Consider the following 19,037-nt stretch of genomic DNA (forward strand, 5'->3'; position numbering starts at 1 on the left):
TAGTTTGCAAAGTCATCCTTTTTTTTTTAAAGAAAACTCATGAACTTTATTAAAGAATGAACATATCTTGAATTAGTATATTGTCAACAAATACAGGAATGAAATAAATGATTGAAAGAATTAGGGTAGGAATGAGCATTTCGCGCTAAAGCATGAGCAGCACCATTCGTTAACCTTGGAACAAAATCAACGGATCATATCGGATGGTTATGAATAAAAAGTCTAATCTCCTCAATCACAGACCATACTCGAAGAGATTCCGGTTTCCCTTTTTGATGTTTTGCGTGACTTCTCTTACGTCGGTTTCGAATTCAAATATTGCAAAAACCTTGAGACACGGCCGTTTTATACTCATTTGAAGTGCCAATGCCTCAGCTAATTTTAACGATACAATACCTTGCTAATGGAAACTGAAACCCACTAGAAACCTTCCCTCGTGGTCCCGAACTACAGCTCCCGCTCCAAAGTCCCCCTCCCCACTAAATAGAGCCGCGTCTGAATTACATTTGAGAAAACCATCCTTCGGCCTATTCCATTTTTCTCGACCAGTCTGGCGGTAATCACTCTCTCCCCTCCCTCTTAAAACCTGCTGCTCACCTCTGCTAGGTTTTGCTACACACCAAGCTTCTCCGCCAATATGCCCTCGGCCAGTGATGTTTTCCCGACTCGCTGCCCCTGCAGTTTCCGAATTAGTCTGCCTGTCACTGCAAAGTCATCCTTTTTAATTGCTCCAAATGGCTCATTTTGTTTTTTGTGAATGATCACAATGATAATTTTTTTAATACAGTCGTTTGTACCCTGAATGATGCGGTGGTGATTTTGTAAATTTTGTAGATGTTTTAAAGTGTCATATTGTTGGTTTTCGAACTCTAATTTGATTGGAAATAGACCGCTGGTCAAAATGCATAGTTATACTATGAACTCCACCCTCTTTTGCCAAAGTTGGTTTTTTAAGCCCTTAAAATCGTGATTTAAATTAATTTTAAAGGCTTGTTATTATTGTAAAGAGCAGACAGATTATTCATTAATAAAAATTAATTTTCATTTTTCAAAGTTTTTTATCGAATTTTGAGTGAAACATCGTATAATACAGACACTTACCTTTCTTATTTATTTATAAGATGCTGTATGTCAAACTCTGCATGTTTTCTACAGTTTAGTAAACTGTAATGCGATCACCAGTTTAATATTTGAACAATAGCTATAATTTTATTCAAAAGAGAGGACTATAATTTTACCATAGGCTAGAATCAACAAGGCAAGTAAAAGAAGAACTGAGAATTGGCGCATAGAATGCTCCATTTTAATCACAATGAAAGAAAATTGAAAATGAAGTGATGAAACCACTGTTTATATAGGCTGTCAAGTAATTTGACTTGCTAATAATAGATTGAGAGGTTTGATTTCGAGAATCAGCTAAAGGTTTTCTTTTTACAGAAACAAAATTCTATGATAAATTAAACAAAATCTGGCATCCCTTTATAACCCTAAATATGCAACTTAGTTTGATTTTATCATTACTTTGCACAAATTATAATTAGATTATGGATCTCTTTAATTCTGATGTTGCTGTTTAGTATTCTGTATTTTTAGTGTTAATAGATATGGGCTGATTTTTCTTAATCATAACCAAGCACCTTAAATCTACGGTTCTGAGGGGTGGCAACCGGGCGGGAGTGATTTTGCATCCCCAATTCCGTCCCTAATATTTTCGGGGAATCCCAAAAAAATGTTAGGAGATTTTTTGGCACCCACCCTCGCCGGCACGGTTCCCCACGGGGTAATAGCGAACGCCCCCAATCCCCAAACCAAATTTAAAAAAATTCCCAATCCCCAATTTAAAAAAATTTCCCACATGTTATTGGTATAAACCAGTTACTTAGATTTGGTAGTAGATTTTTTATAACTACTAATACTTCCATGAACATAATTCGTAGACCAATAAACATAACTAAATTTATCCATGATTCACCTACAAAATCAACATTAATATTCATTATAAAACATATAAAACATATAAGGTTGTAGCAGCAATAAAATAAAAAAACTCAGAATTCAGTACTGGTGTATCTAAATACATGTAATATATTAATAGCAGCAAAAAACAAATTAAAGTACCGATATACCAAGAGCATAAAAAAATCAAATCTTAAAGTACTGATATACCAAGAACATAAAAAAAAAATCAAATATTAAAGTACTGTATACCAAGAGAAACAATAAAACTATACCAATAAAACAAAATTAAATACATAGATATACCAAGAGCAGTAATATACAAAGGCAGACATATTTTCCAGAATATAGAGTAAGCTAACAGATTCTCCTGTATTACTAATTTTCTTATGTCCAGAATTGTAGACGACAGTAAACTTTGATTCAAATAAAAAACCCAACAACAAAATTTGATTCAAATCATAAGGAATATGAATAATACCTTTATAGAAGCCACAACAAACTCCGCCCGAAGATGCTTCTGATTCATGGAGTAGAAGGTCGATTTGAAGAAAACGATAGAAGAAGCCGGAGCAGCGTTGTCTCAAGTGAAGAAGGAGAAGAAAAGAAAAGAAGGAGACGAGTTGTGTCTGAAGGAGAGAAGAAATGAAAAGGATTGGCAGATTATAGATAGAATATTTAGGGTTAGTTTATTATAATATTTATTTACTTTTGGATAGGTCATAGATAGAAAAGAAACAATAGATTAAAGTATTGCTTTTTTAAGGGTAAATTTCAAAAAAAAAAAACTATGGTTTTACTCTTTTACGGAAAAATAACTGTGATTTTTTTTTCAAATACAGGATTGTGGTTTATTCGGTTATACTATTTACAGATTTGGTGAAAATGTCATTTATTTGCTGACGTGGCTAACACTACAAGAAAAATCGATATCACCGGCTGATGCGCGTTTTACGTATACGTGCATGTGAAGGCAAGTGTACCTTAGTCGTGTATCAAGTAATAAAGTGAAACTAGAGTATCGTTCCCATGAGGATGGTGATTATAAGTACTAATCTCTTTGCTTACTATCTATTATTTAAACAACCGAAATGTAGAGTTTGTTGGACAACCAAGCTAAGACTTAAGCAAGAAATGAAATAAAAATTACACAAATTAAGTGAGAGATTACTTATAATAAAAGAAACTAAGGCTTGTAGCTTCACTTAATCTCTTTGCTTGGTAATAACACTTAACCCCTTTTAAGTTGTTTTATCCTTTTTAAGATGGCGATTTTTCTTATTAACTAATAGTTCTCGAGATCGGTTCTAAATTCTCGACTAATTACTTTCCCTTGGTTCGGCTCAAGTAATTAATCAAGAGAAGCATTAAGTTTTCTTACTTCCAAACCTTCGATTTATTACTTTCCCTTGGTCCGGCTCAAGTAATAAATCTAAGATTTGTAACAAGATTAAATCTAAACCTTTTTAACCTACTTTACCTTGGTCCGGCTAAAGTGATTACTTAAGATTCAAGAAAAACCGCTTGAGTAATTAGTTCTAAACTTTCGATTAATTACTTTCCCTTGGTCCGACTCAAGTAATTAATCCAAAGAAGCATTAAGTTTTGTTATTTCCAAACCTTCAATTTATTACTTTCCATTGGTCCGGCTCAAGTAATAAATTAAAGATTTGTAATAAGATTCATGAAAAACCTTAGAAAACCAATAAGCCACACTAAATGGTCATTAGGTCCAACTTATGAATTTCGATTAATCAATTTAATCACGGTGAATATAAACGATTAATTATATCCAAGTAGAGAGTTGGCCCATCTCCTACAAGCATTAAGAATCATAAGTTAGTTCTCAAAAAGGATAAAGATAACTTAAATAGGTTAAACATAATTACCACACAATTAAGGTTAAGATCCACTTTTAGCCTTAGTTAAAAGGGGTTTAGCCCATCATTAGATTAAAACACACTTTAGAAAGATAGATAATAGAGTTCATATTAATAAAAGAGATTAAAGTTTAGAAGAAACCGTAATGACGATTACCGAACAAACTTCTTCGGTAACTTGAAACTTACTTTTATTAGATGAACTTTTACACAAACAACACTCTAACAACAATAACAACAACACAAATAACTGATTCTTAGGGAGAAGAATCAACAAAATAACATTATAGAGGGAGGAATTAAGCCTAAGTTTGGTGTGTCTTCAAATGGCACCCAATGCCTCCTTTTATAGTAAAATGGCACACATAATTCCAAAGACCAAGTCATCCTTATGGCCTCCCACTCCTTATCATCTGAATTTAGCATTTAAGAGAGCATGGGGGAAGAGTTTAATAATTTAGGAGTTGAAATGTGTAAAGGAATCTTAGGCTTCAACATATTCATCAACTTTGGATAAATTTCTGGGCCTGATTCACTTCGCATTTGGAGATGATTATTGTTAGTCATTTGTTCATCTCTCTCTTAGCTTTCCAACTCATTTTGAATCGCCTCAATCCGAGTCCGTATGAGGGAGATAAGTTGAAAATACGAAAATGTGTCAAATTTGTCCTAGTGTGAACAATTTGACTCTATTTTACAGCACCTATCCGCGACGAAGTGCAGGCTGGGTGTCACTAAAATTCCTTTTTTCTGGTCCCTTTTACTCCTGAGTTGCCGCCTTAAGCCCCGACTTGGTTATTTGTGCCAAAAACCTTATGAAAGTGCCTAGAAAACACACAAATTGGCTTAGAAACATAAAATGAAGAAAATTTACAAAAACCATTATTAAAATTTATTAAAATGGTACAAAATAACTAGTAATTAAATACTAAAAAATGCAATAAATTACGACGATAACAACACCCCCAAACTTAAGCTTTGCTTGTCCTCAAGCAAAGAAAAGCTGAAAACAAAATTTATCGTCGAATAAGTTAACGTAAAGACAGGAATTATTTTAATCGAAAATGAGCAAAAATTCTATATTCAAATCTCGGACTATTTCTTTGGATAAAATGATTTGTTTTTACTCTTATTTTCCAAACCGACATTTTTCATTATGTTGAATAGAATTGAACCAATTTAAACACCTCGCAAGGAAGTCACTCTTACGCTCAAGTGTTTAGGGCATTAAATGTTCGCTCAAATCCGATAAAAACACTAACGATTAAAAATTTGCATGGTCATCCAAATCTTTACCAAACACGACTGACTATAAACACGATCCAAAGGTCTTTAATGGGTTGTAACGTTGGTTGAAGGTAAAGGTATGGAGAAGAGGAGATTTTGTGGGTAGGTAAATTCACGGGCAATTATTTGATAGATTCACAAAAAAAGATTGTCTTTCGGAAATTCAGAATTTTTGTAACGGAAATTCCTCTTTCATTTATATGATACTATATATTTTTATTTTTATTTATATATATATATATAGATATATAAATTTTTTGTTTCTTTTTTTAATTTTTTTATTATTTTTTTTTTGACTTTATATATATATATAAATATCAATATGAATTGTATTTATATGTATATATATATATATAGAAAGTATGAAATATACGAAAATAGAGAGGTATAACCGTTATATATCGGTAGAAGTGTTTGTCTGAATTTCGTATTTATTGTGAATCACCGTCTCAAGCATATTGGTTACTACTTGCCCGTAAATTTAGGGGATGCAAAAATGGTATTTATGAAGGGAATGCGGCTTGTAACGTGGTGAAACGAATGGAATGTCTAGGCTCAAACGGATGAACGACGGAGAATGTGTTTAAGGTGGGCTACTATTTCGAGTTTGAAATGTGGGGGTAAAACAAGGAAGACCTTAATCATGTTGTATTTTGAGCTAGACGTGTGAGGTTTTGACCGGTGTTTGATGCAAATTTTCAAGTTTCGTGTAATTATGGAACACTCGTGAGAAAAAAATGTAGCATTAGTGAATGCTTTTTAAATTAGGCTCAAAAACTCACTTTGGAAAGGTAATGTGTGCCAATTAACTCAATTTTATTCCTCAAAATGTAAATGTCGATTTGTTAAATACTGAATGAAATAAAAAACTTCACGTATTCAAAATAGTCCAAAATTCGTTTACAAAATTTAAGATTTTCAAATAAAATTTCATCCTATCAAAATTTAACATTTATTCTAGACAAAATTTTGTTTGATTTTCTTGTTTGATTAAAGCAAAACTTTAGAATGAGGCTTTATTCAAAATTATTTAACAAAAACATTTATTTAAAAGCTAAATAAAGATAGGAAAAATAAAGAGTAAAACAAAGGTTAAAAAAATGCTAAATAATACAAAAGTAAAAATAGAGTGCAAAATACCATAAAATTAAAATTAAACGTACGAAAATAACAATTACTGAAAATAAAGATAACGTTCTATCTGTTACTCTCATCCCTCATTAATGGAGCATTTAGTCCCGAAATGCGAAAAATGATACTAAAGGAAAAGGTAAAGGATAGAAGGACTTCCTGTTTAAAGCAACGGTGAGGATTAGAGTGTTTGAGGTTGATTTGAGGTAGAAAATAGATGTTTTAATGGAGGTTTTCGTCGGAAAAATCGTCGGAGATGGAGGGAGGGGTGGACTTGAGAGCTACAAAATAGAAAAAAGAATAGTTAGAATAAAAATAACATAGGAAAATAGAGAGAAGGAAAAACAAAAACAAATAAATGAAAAGGAAAAAGAAAATAAAGAAATGAAAAAGAAAAGAAAGAAAGAAAATGAAACAAATAAAATGAAAAAGAAAGGGACGTGTAAAGACAAAGAAAGAAACAGGAAAAGAATATAAAGAAAAGACAAAGGAAAAAAATTAAGGGAGGGGGGGGGGAAGAGAGCAGCCTAACCAGCATTACGCTGGTTAGGCGTCCATATCGTCGAGATGGGGGTCCATTTCGACGACATGGACTTTTCCAGAGAGTTCAACTCTCTGGAAAAGACCCATCTCGACGAGATGGAGTCCAATCTCGTCGAGATGGGAAGTTCTAGAGAGTTAAACTCTCTGGAACGACTCCGTCTCGTCGAGATGGAGCTGTTGGCTCATTTTTTTTTTTAAATTTTCTTATTTTTTAATTAATTAATTTAATTTGATTAAGATACTAAAAGCTGAAAATTTATACATGATTTTTTTTATCTTATTATTAAAATTTTTGTTTATATATATAAATAAAATTAAAATATATGCATATATTTTTTCTTTTTATAAATATATAAGAAAAATAAAAGTAAAAATTGAAATAAAGAGGTTAGAAATATCAGATTGCCTCCCGACAAGCGCTAAGTTTAACGTCGATCAGCTCGACGTTATTGAGTGCTAATTGCTCGTGGTCGGGGCATTGAGGTATACGACGGAATCGTTCATGCTCGTGTCTCCGGCCTCATATAGTTTCACTCGTTATCTGTTCACTTTGAATGGTGCCACACCTTCTCGTTGAACCGCGACCACTCCCGAAGGGAATGTTTCGGTTACTTCATACGTCCCGTGCCATCTCGATTTTAACTTACCGGGAAAAAGTCGTAACTGAGAGTTGTATAGGAGAACTTTATCCCCCGGTTTGAATGTTCGTGGAATGATATGCTTGCCATGCCAACGTTTTGTCCGTTCTTTATATAATTTTGCGTTTTCGTATGACGAAAGGCGGAATTCATCGAGTTCGTTGAGCTGCATCAAACGTTTTTCTCCTGCAGAACACATATCAAAATTTAAAAACTTTAGAGCCCAAAACGACTTGTGTTCTAACTCTACGGGTAGATGGCATGCTTTTCCGAAAACTAGACGATACGGTGAGGCGCCTATAGGGGTTTTAAAAGTTGTCCTATAAGCCAACAAAGCATCATCTAACTTAATCGACCAATCCTTTCGGGATGAATTTACCTTTTTTTCTAAAATGCTCTTTAATTCCCGGTTTGATATTTCAACTTGACCACTTGTTTGGGGATGATACGGGGTGGCTACCCGATGGGTGACTCCGTATTTTGCCAATAATTGGTCAAATTGCTTGTTGCAAAAGTGCGTGCCACCATCACTAATGATTGCTCGGGGTGTTCTGAATCTAGTGAAGATGTTTTTCTTTAGGAACTTCGTAACCAACCGAGCATCATTAGTAGGTGAAGCAATCACCTCTACCCATTTGGATACGTAATCAACTGCAACAAGCACAAATTGGTTACCAAATGAATTCAGAAAAGGACCCATAAAATCAATGCCCCACACATCAAAAATTTCACAACCCAATATACTCGATAGGGGCATTTCGTGTCTACGTGATATGTTACCCGTTCGTTGGCACTTATCGTAAGATTTTACGAACTCATATGCATCTTTAAAGATCGCAGGCCAATAAAACGCACATTGTAAGACTTTGGCAGCCGTACGGTTTGGACCGTGGTGGCCACCGGGTTCACGTGAGTGACAAAACTCAAGTATAGATCTTACCTCTTCTTTTGGGATACACCTACGAATTACATTGTCTCCACAAACCCTAAAAAGGAAAGGCTCATCCCATAGATAGTGTTTTGCATCGGCGAAGAACTTACGTCTTTGTTGGTATGTGAGCCCGTGAGGAAGTATATTACCTGCTTGAAAGTTTGCGAAGTCGGCGAACCATGGTAATGTTGATACGCTAAACAGTGATTCATCTAGAAAGAACTCCTTGATCTCTCTTTGCACATCGGTTTTATGTGGTTCAGACTCCAATAGTGAAAGGTGATCGACAACCACATTAGCTACCCCTTTCGTGTCTCGTATCTCCAAATCAAATTCCTGGACTAGGAGAACCCATCTGATCAATCTTGGTTTTGCATCTTGTTTAGATAAGAGATATTTTAGTGCGGAATGATCAGTGTAGACAATAACTTTAGAGAGCACAAGATAAGAACGGAATTTATCAAAAGCGAACACAATTGCTAGTAGCTCCTTTTCGGTTGTTGTATAATTTTGTTGTGCTTCATTCAACGTCCTACTAGCAAACTATATCGGTTGAAAATTTTTATCTCTCTGTTGTCCCAAACATGCTCCAACTGCCAAATCACTAGCGTCACACATTAGTTCAAAAGGTAAACTCCAATCGGGACTAATCATTATTGGTTCATCAATTAACTTTTCTTTCAATAGTTCAAAAGCGGATAAACATTCCTTAGAAAAGTTAAACTCAACATCTTTCATCAACAGTTTGGTCAATGGCTTTGAAATTTTCGAGAAATCTTTTATGAAAGGCCTATAGAATCCTACATGTCCTAGAAAGCTTCGGATAGCCTTAACAGAATTAGGCGGTGGCAATTTTGCAATCACCTCCACCTTTGTCGGATCTACTTCTATGCCTTGACATGATACTTTATGGCCTAGAAAAATCGATTCATTAACCATAAACTGACATTTTTCCCAATTTAGAATCAAATTAGTATCTTCACATCTTTTAAGCACTAGTTCCAAATTATCCATGCAACTATCAAATGTTTTTCCAAACACGGAAAAATCGTCCATGAAAACCTCCATGAAGTTTTCAATCATGTCATCAAAAATTGCCATCATGCACCTTTAAAAGGTATCCGGGGCATTACATAATCCGAAAGGCATTCTACGATAGGCAAAAGTTCCATATGGGCATGTAAAAGTTGTTTTCTCTTGGTCGCTTGGAGCAACCGGGATTTGCATGTATCCGAAATAGCCATCTAAATTACACATATAAGCATGTCCCGACAATCTTTCAAGCATTTGATCGATGAAAGGTAAAGGAAAATGGTCTTTCCGAGTGGCATCATTCAATTTTCGGTAATCAATACACATGCGCCACCCGGTTACCTATCTTACCGGAATTAGTTCATTTTTTTCATTAGCTTGAACAGTTATACCTCCCTTTTTAGGTACAACTTGTACTGGACTTACCCAACTACTATCCGAGATGGGATAGATGATACCTGCATCAAGGAGTTTTAGAATTTCAGTTTTCACCACTTCCTTCATGCTTGGGTTTAGGCGTCTTTGAGGTTGGGCCGTCGGTTTAACTTATTCTTCCATGAAATTTTTTTGTGTGCAATTAGAAGGACTTATTCGTTTGATGTCCGCCAATGTCCATCCGAAAGCTTTCTTGTGATCTTTGAGCACATTAATCAATTTTTCTTCCATTTCACCTGTCAAAGAAGAAGAAATTACAACAGGTAAGTTTGAGTTTTCACTTAAAAATGCATATTTCAAATGAGATGATAAGGGTTTAAGGTCTAATTCGGGTGGCTCTTCCAATGATGATTTGGGCCTCGGTTTGTCCCCTCGAACGATTTTCTCATACTGGTCACGGATCCACATGCAATCCTCGGGGTCATAAGTCAAGTTGGCAATTTCTCGATCAATCACTACCTCCTCTTGATTTAACCCGAGACCATTTAACATTACTTTTTCCAATGGGTCTTCACACATGTCATTCTAAAAAACATCTTTAACAACTTCGTCTGTTATATCAAGAAAGTTACAATGGTCAATAGTGTCGGAAGGATACTTTAAAGAATTGAAAACATTAAAAATCACTTCCTCATCTTGTAACCGGAGAATTAATTTCCCTTGTTGCACATCTATAAGTGTTCTCCCGGTTGCTAGAAAAGGACGACCCAAAATTATCGGTCCTTGATCATCCTCCTCCATATCAAGAACAATAAAATCATCCGGAAAGATGAATTTATCCACTTTAACCAATTCTACAAACCCTTTGGGGTATGCAAGAGAACGGTCGGCTAATTGTAAGGAAACCTTAGTGGGTTTTGGCTCTCCTAAACCCAATTTTCGAAAGATACTTAATGGCATGAGATTTATACTTGCTCCAAGATCACATAGAGCTCTTTCGAAATACATACCATCGATAGTACACGGGATAGAGAAACTTCCCGGGTCCTTCAATTTGGGTGGTAATTTATTGAGTAGGATAGCCGAACATCCTTCCGTTAATTTCACTATTTCATTATCCTCCAATTTTCTCTTTTTGGAAAGTATATCTTTTAAAAATTTAGCATACATGGGCATATTTTCCAAGACTTCCGCAAACGGAATATTTATATGTAATTTTTTGAAAATGTCGAGAAATTTGGAGAATTGCTTTTCTTGTTTCTCCTTGTTCAACCTTTGGGGAAATTGAATTTTTGTTTTATAAGGTTGAACAAGTGGATCCGCAAAAAGCTTAGGAGGAGATGAATATTGAGGTTGAGAAGTACTTACCTCATCTGTAGTATCTTTTACCTGTTTGCTCGGAGCCGATTGTAACTCTTTGTTGTTTCTCAATGTGATGGCTTTCACATGCTCCCTTGGGTTTGTTTCCGTGTTACTTGGAAGGGATCCTAAAGGACGTTCGAACATGGCTTTTGCTAATTGGCTTATGCTCGTTTCAAGCCCTTTTGTAAACGTCTCTTGATTTCTCTTCCACTCCTCCATACCTACAAGACGAGATTCCATTTTTGCAAGAATTGTTACAATAGCCGAAGCTTCATCACCATTATTTCTCTTTTCATTAGGATTAAATCCGGGTGGTGGTCTTTGTGGATTTTGCACATTTTGATTATTAGTCCATGAGAAATTAGGGTGATTTCTCCAACCATTATTGTATGTGTTGGAATAAGGATTAGATTGCTTAAAATTACCCACAAAGTTTGCATTAGCGGTATCCCCAAGGAATGGGTTTGCCGCTTGACAATCCTCACTCTTATGTCCATTTAAACCACATAAATCACACAAATTATTTTGGTTCAAATTAGCCATTAATAGATCCAATTTTTTTATTTAACTCATCAATGCCGGATCTTGATGACGAATCAACCAAATATGTCCCCGCTCTTGTTTCGAGGTTTTTCTCTGCTTGCCAATGAGAGCACCTTTCCGCCAATTCTTGGATTAAATCATAAGCCTTCGTTTGGGTCTTCTTAAGGATGTTTCCACCTGCGACGGAATCAATTGTGGCACAGTTAGCGGAAGATAAACCATTATAGAAAATACTAACCTGTTGCCACTTCTCAAATCCATGATGTGGGCATTTCTTCAATAGTTGACGGAATCGCTCCCACGCATCATATAATGTCTCTCTCTCGGTTTGGCGAAAAGAACTTATCTCGTTTTTGTACATCGTCGTTTTAGATGGAGGGAAGTACTTAGCTAAGAATTTCTTAACTAACTCATCCCATGTCCCAATGGATCCGGCCTCGAGAGAATCCAACCAGTCGACTGCATCATCCCTTAAAAGAAAAGAAAACAATTTTAGTTTAATAGCTTCTGGTGGTACCCCATTTTGCTTAAGCATAGAAAAATGTTTAACAAATTTATTTAAATGGGAGTTTGGATCTTCTCTCGGATCTCCGCCAAATTGACCGGAGTTTTGTATAAGTTGGATCATTGCCGGCTTGATCTCGAAGTTGTTTTCTCCAATGGTAGGTTCCACGATACTTGAATTCATGTCCAAACGGTTTGGAGTGAGTAGATCCATGATGGAACGTTCCTCTTGCGCCATGTTTGCTCTTCGATTAGCCAAGTTCCTATGGAAAGTACGCTCAATTTCAAGATCGGGCAATAATAAAGGCCAACTTAAACTTCTTGTGTTCATAAAACAACAAAAAAAAGGAAAATAAAACGTCTAAATTAATAGAAGCTCGACTAGATCAATATTATAATTCTACTATCCCCGGTAACGGTGCCAAAAACTTGATGCGTGTTTTACGTATACGTGCATGTGAAGGCAAGTGTACCTTAGTCGTGTATCAAGTAATAAAGTGAAGGTAGAGTATCGTTCCCACGAGGATGGTGATTATAAGTACTAATCTCTTTGCTTACTATCTATTATTTAAACAACCGAAATGTAGAGTTTGTTGGACAACCAAGCTAAGACTTAAGCAAGAAATGAAATAAAAATTACACAAATTAAGTGAGAGATTACTTATAATAAAAGAAACTAAAGCTTCTAACTTCACTTAACCTCTTTGCTTGGTAATAACACTTAACCCCTTTTAAGTTGTTTTATCCTTTTTAAGATGGCGATTTTTCTTATTAACTAATAGTTCTCGAGATCGGTTCTAAACTCTCGACTAATTACTTTCCCTTGGTCCGGCTCAAGTAATTAATCAAGAGAAGCATTAAGTTTTCTTACTTCCAAACCTTCAATTTATTACTTTCCCTTGGTCCGGCTCAAGTAATAAATCTAAGATTTGTAACAAGATTAAATCTAAACTTTTTTAACCTACTTTACCTTGGTCCGGCTAAAGTGATTACTTAAGATTCAAGAAAAACCGCTTGAGTAATTAGTTCTAAACTTTCGATTAATTACTTTCCCTTGGTCCGGCTCAAGTAATTAATCCAAAGAAGCATTAAGTTTTCTTATTTCCAAACCTTCGATTTATTACTTTCCCTTGGTCCGGCTCAAGTAATAAATTAAAGATTTGTAATAAGATTCATGAAAAACCTTGGAAAACCAATAAGCCACACTAAATGGTCATTAGGTCCAACTTATGAATTTCGATTAATCAATTTAATCACGGTGAATATAAACGATTAATTATATCCAAGTAGAGAGTTGGCCCATCTCCTACAAGCATTAAGAATCATAAGTTAGTTCTCAAAAAGGATAAAGATAACTTAAATAGGTTAAACGTAATTACCACATAATTAAGGTTAAGATCCACTTTTAGCCTTAGTTAGGAGGGGTTTAGCCCATAATTAGATTAAAACACACTTTAGAAAGATAGATAATAGAGTTCATATGAATAAAAGAGATTAAAGTTTAGAAGAAACTGTAATGACGATTACCGAACGAACTTCTTCGGTAACTTGAAACTTACTTTTATTAGATGAACTTTTACACAAACAACACTCTAACAACAATAACAACAACACAAATAACTGATTCTTAAGGAGAAGAATCAACAAAATAACATTATAGAGGGAGGAATTAAGCCTAAGTTTGGTGTGTCTTCAAATGGCACCCAAGGCCTCCTTTTATAGTAAAATGGCACACATAATTCCAAACACCAAGTCATCCTTATGGCCTCCCACTCCTTATCATCTGAATTTAGCATTTAAGAGTGCATGCGGGAAGATTTTAATAATTTAGGAGTTGAAATGTGTAAAGGAATCTTAGGCTTCAAGATATTTATCAACTTTGGATAACTTTCTGGGCCTGATGCGCTTCGAATTTGCAGATGATTATTATTAGTCATTTGTTCATCTCTCTCTTAGCTTTCCAACGCATTTTGAATCGCCTCAATCCGAGTCCGTATGAGGGAGATAAGTTGAAAATACGAAAATGTGTCAAATATGTCCTAGTGTGAACAATTTGACTCTATTTTACAGCACCTATCCGCAACAAAGTGCACGCTGGGTGTCACTAAAATTCCTTTTTTCTGGTCCCTTTTACTCCCGAGTTGCCGCCTTAAGCCCCGACTTGGTTATTTGTGCCGAAAACCTTACGAAAGTGCCTAGAAAACACACAAATTGGCTTAGAAACATAAAATGAAGAAAATATACAAAAACCATTATTAAAATTTATTAAAATGGTACAAAATAACTAGTAATTAAATACTAAAAAATGCAATAAATTACGACGATAACACCGGCGATGTCAATCCGTCGGTGATGGACCAATTTGCGTCGGTGATCGTCATCACAGACGGATTTCCGACAGATTCACTTGTGTCGGCCTTGACCTCGTAGGTAAGTAGCTGTGAGAAATTTTTACCGACACAAAAACATCACCGACACATTCTTTAGTAGGCGTTATCTGTCGAAAATGCCGACTACTTTCAGTAGGTGACATGTGTCGGAGATTCCGAGAACATCACCGATCCATGTGTGTCGGTGAACTATTTTTCAAAATATTTATTTAAATACATTACCGACAGATAATGTGACGGAAATGCGTCGGAAATTGTAAATTATTTTAAATTAATTTTATATTTTCTTTTTAATTAGTTTATTTAGATTAAAGGAAACTCATATATATATATATATATATATATATATATATATATATATATATATATATATATATATATATATATTACAAAAACTAAAACTAAAACACAAATCAAAATATCAATCTATCACCGTACAGTTAGGAAACAAAAACAAAATATAGGAAAATTGCACATTAAGTCCAACCTAATGCTAGAAACTTAATTAGTAAAAATTATAAAAGCTCTCACCAATGACAATAGAAAATACGTACTACTAAGGTCACTACATTGCTATTCAACTCATAGAGGTCATATCCAACATAGTCTTCTATAATAGAAAATACTACCAAGGAAGCTTTAAACTATTTCTATTGTTCTAAATAAAAATTGAACTAACAATAATTTTTAATACATGAAAACCATCTGCTGCATTTTTTGGGAATTTTGGCAATACATGAAGTTCTAAGATCCTCCTGGGCACAAATGGATCAATTATGTCATTGAGATGGTTAACTGATCCATGACAAGTGAGATGCATCCAAAAGAAACCATTGTCTGCATATCTAAGAAGCATGAAACTTTAGCAAGTGTATTAGCAAAATCAGAGAAGTCATATGAAACAGAAAATCCAAGGTCATTGTATATTATATTACAAATGCAGAAAATGAAATGTTCAAAACTTTTGGTGCTTACCATAGAAGAATGTTCCTCTTTGACACACACACCAACAACTGCCTCTCAATATCTTGATAACTCCATTTGTTTGCTCTCTAACATCATTATCCTATAGTTAATTATGATATGGATTAGCAAAAAAAAAAAAAAAATGTATGCTTATAGTTAATTAGGATATGGACTAGCAAAAAATTGTCAATTGCAATGTCAAAATAAAAAATTACATAGAAGCAGACGAAACAAACATATTATAGAAATATATTAGATCAAATGTTCCAGCACTTCCAACAACATAGCAACCCATCAATTTAGCAAATTGGCCGACCAGCTGACCGACTGCACCTGATGCCACTGAAACATACCCATCCTCAAATTATTACAGCAAAATCTTGATGAAAATTATTGAGACCACTCAATATCTAAAAGTGGAAAAACACAAAAAATAACCAACTTAGGAAAATTAGATACAAAGATCCTAGAACACTAGCAGGCTAGCATAAAAGCTGACATAATTAGACACTCCAACACATATTTATATAGGTGGCGGAACTGAAATCTAAAGAGAGATAAAATACACCAGATGACCGTCAGTTAAACTAAAACCAAAGATGAAAATCCAAATATTCACTACAATAAAATCGATTTGGAAGTACTGCAACACCACTTGTCGTTGCTATTAATTTTGACGATTTGCTACAACTACTGTCGTTGCTAATATTATATTAATGGTAACAACTGTTATGTTGCCAAAGTAATTTTCCAGCCATAAATTTTCAATTTTAAATTTATTTTCCAAAAAATATAAAAACTGTACTTTTTTTTAATAATTTATTTGGATTGAAGGGAACTCCCATATATATGTATCAACAATTTAAAAAAAATGGAAAGTCTTTAGGTACCAAATTATTTAAAAAATTATTGTACCATAATCATCAAAAATTGTACAAAAGAAATGATCTAGGAAAGACCAACCTAGAATAAATGTGCATTACAAGGATGAAATAATTTATACTAAAAATAAAAAATCAATTACAAGGATGGAACAATTTATACTATTCATTTATGTTTCTCCTAATCCTTTCATCACATGCTATGCTAAAACTAATTTTAATTTCAATGTCAAACAAACCTTAGTATTTTTAGGGGATAAGGTACCAAAATAAGCCTACGGGTTTTGAGGAAGTATCAACTTAGGCTCAACGTACAAAATAGCACCAATATAGGCTTAACGTTTAAAAAAGGTAGCAATTTAGGCATCGATAACGGATTGGATACGTCATTCCTATAATGGTGCTATTTTGTACGTGGAGGGAGAAATCAGAACTTTGCGGACTAATAGGAATGACGTATCCAATCCGTGTCGAGGCCTAAATTGGTTCCCTTTTTTAAATGTTAAGCCTATATTGGTGTTATTTTGTACGTGGAGCCTAAATTGATACTTCCTAAAAACCATAGACCTATTTTGGTACTTTATCCCTATTTTTAGCTATACCTTCCCATATAAATGATAAAGTAAATACGTTATATACATATGTGCATATCTAATTGAGTACTTATTATGGGCTTCATTAACATCCAAAATGGATTTTGAAAAACAACTTCGTCCATCTACAACATCAAGTGGTCTGCATTGTTTCTCTTGGAAAAAATAAGTATCTGCAATACATTTTTCTACTAATTGAGAAGTTCAATACCAAAACAAGACTAATTTAATCAACTACAAATCATAACCGCTAATAATAAATATATTAGAACTACACAAGTTGATTTTTCACACAACTCATTTTGCAGTTGTAGACAGGTAACTAATGCAGCAACAAAAACTGGCTGGTAATAGCAACATTTAAATCTACAATTTTTCATCTCTACCAATTCATAGATTTTAGTAGATATTTTCAGATGTGATATACCCAAAATCATCAGTTTACCCTTTACAATATCCCAGGTTATATCCTACATCCAAAATAAGATAAGAGTGGAAATGATACCTGCTATTCTGACACCAAACAGGTGAATTAGGATCAAGTTTTGCTTGTAAGATTTCTCTTTAAACACTCCATTTCTATCATGTGTATGAACATCCTAAGAAACATGAAAATATGCCAAAAAAACAATGTAAAAGACAATTAATCCTCTGCAATCCTAGTGAAGGGCAGAGCTTATAATCATAACAAGGAATAAACTAAAACTTGTACCATTCTATATTGGCTTTAGCCGTCCACTAGACAATTTAGAAACACGTTCCTTATTTGCAGCAGAAGTATATGATGATGATTATGCTCATGTACCTGCAAGATAACCAATAATCTGTATTATGCCAAAAGAAAGATAAAAGGCCTGAAGAGTATGATTTCCACAAATTAATATAGTTGAAAGACAAAAAGCATCAATAATTGAAAAGCAAACAAATAGAAAAATCAATTTTATTGGTTTTCCTGATTGTTCAGCTACCATAAATGGCTTCTAAATACTTATAACATAAAATGAAAAATTAGAATTAGTGGAAGGGTTAAATTAATCAATAACAGCAAACCCCTATCTCAAAAAAAGAAAATACCAACATCTCATTCATCTTTAAAATTAAACCAAATTTCATAAACAACCAAATTTGCTCTGTCTCCTAGACAGTCACCTTTCTCAGTACAATGAACATACTCCATGCCTCATTTTTCTCATAAGACACATGATAGAGAATAAATCTAATCCTAATTGGATCACAGACTGCCTTAAAAAATATGCCAACAATTATGAGATCAGAAAGAACAGGGGCATTCAATATTTATTATTCAAATAGAATGTGTTGTTTCAACACAAAAAAAAAAAAGAACTACTTACATTTCAGGTCGCTTATGGGGAGAAAGTGCATCCGAACATTGAAATCTATACAAACCATCACAAGGGTTTCATCATTATTCATTTAATTCAAATTCAAACAACTTCCGCAAAATATAGCAAAATATACATACCAAGCTTGATTTAAACTTCTCCACAAACTCGTTAATCTTGACTGGTTCACTTCTCTTCTCCAACTCCCTTAGCCTCCTCCTTAAAGTCCTCTTTCCGCTCTTCCCAAAAATGGCTAAACTTAATAAGCTTTCTCCTTCTCCTAACCCTATTAAACTCCACATTTACATTTATATCCTAATCCTCCAGATCTGCTAATATCGCGTTCCTTATAGCAGACAAATCAATCCCTAGCTTCGCCCTCCCAAACAATGAGATCTTCTGCTGAAGCTTCTTCACGAAATTAATTTCTGTGGGCGTCAAGGACGGAAACGAATTCACCGTTGGAGGTGTAGAGATAAAAAGAGCATGGCCATTGAAGGCTGCCATTTTGAGAAATGGGGGTGGTTGCAGAGAAAGGTTTCCTTTAGATAAGATGAAGAGAGGAGCGGCGCAAACATTGAAAAAAGACATTAGGTTTTAGAACTTATATTTTATATTGTAAAACACTCATTTTTTTTGCAACAACAATTGTTATTACGATAAATGTTCTTTTAAATATATT

General features: G+C 34.3%; 1 long non-coding RNA gene and 1 other non-coding gene across 2 annotated transcripts; one reads left to right on the forward strand and one right to left on the reverse strand.

The window, feature by feature from the left end:
* Nucleotides 1-11,932: 11,932 nt before the first annotated feature.
* Nucleotides 11,933-12,039, forward strand: LOC136201768 (small nucleolar RNA R71). Its single transcript, XR_010674110.1, has one exon. It is a non-coding gene; the product is annotated as a small nucleolar RNA R71 (small nucleolar RNA).
* A 5,684-nt stretch (nt 12,040-17,723) lies between these two features.
* On the reverse strand, nt 17,724-18,786 carry LOC136235329 (uncharacterized). The gene is made up of 3 exons (XR_010691768.1): nt 18,496-18,786; nt 18,365-18,409; nt 17,724-17,817 (listed from the first exon to the last, which is right to left on the reverse strand). It is a non-coding gene; the product is annotated as an uncharacterized lncRNA (long non-coding RNA).
* Nucleotides 18,787-19,037: the final 251 nt, after the last annotated feature.

Source organism: Euphorbia lathyris, chromosome 7, assembly GCF_963576675.1.
Source record: "Euphorbia lathyris chromosome 7, ddEupLath1.1, whole genome shotgun sequence".
Lineage (NCBI taxonomy): Eukaryota > Viridiplantae > Streptophyta > Magnoliopsida > Malpighiales > Euphorbiaceae > Euphorbia > Euphorbia lathyris.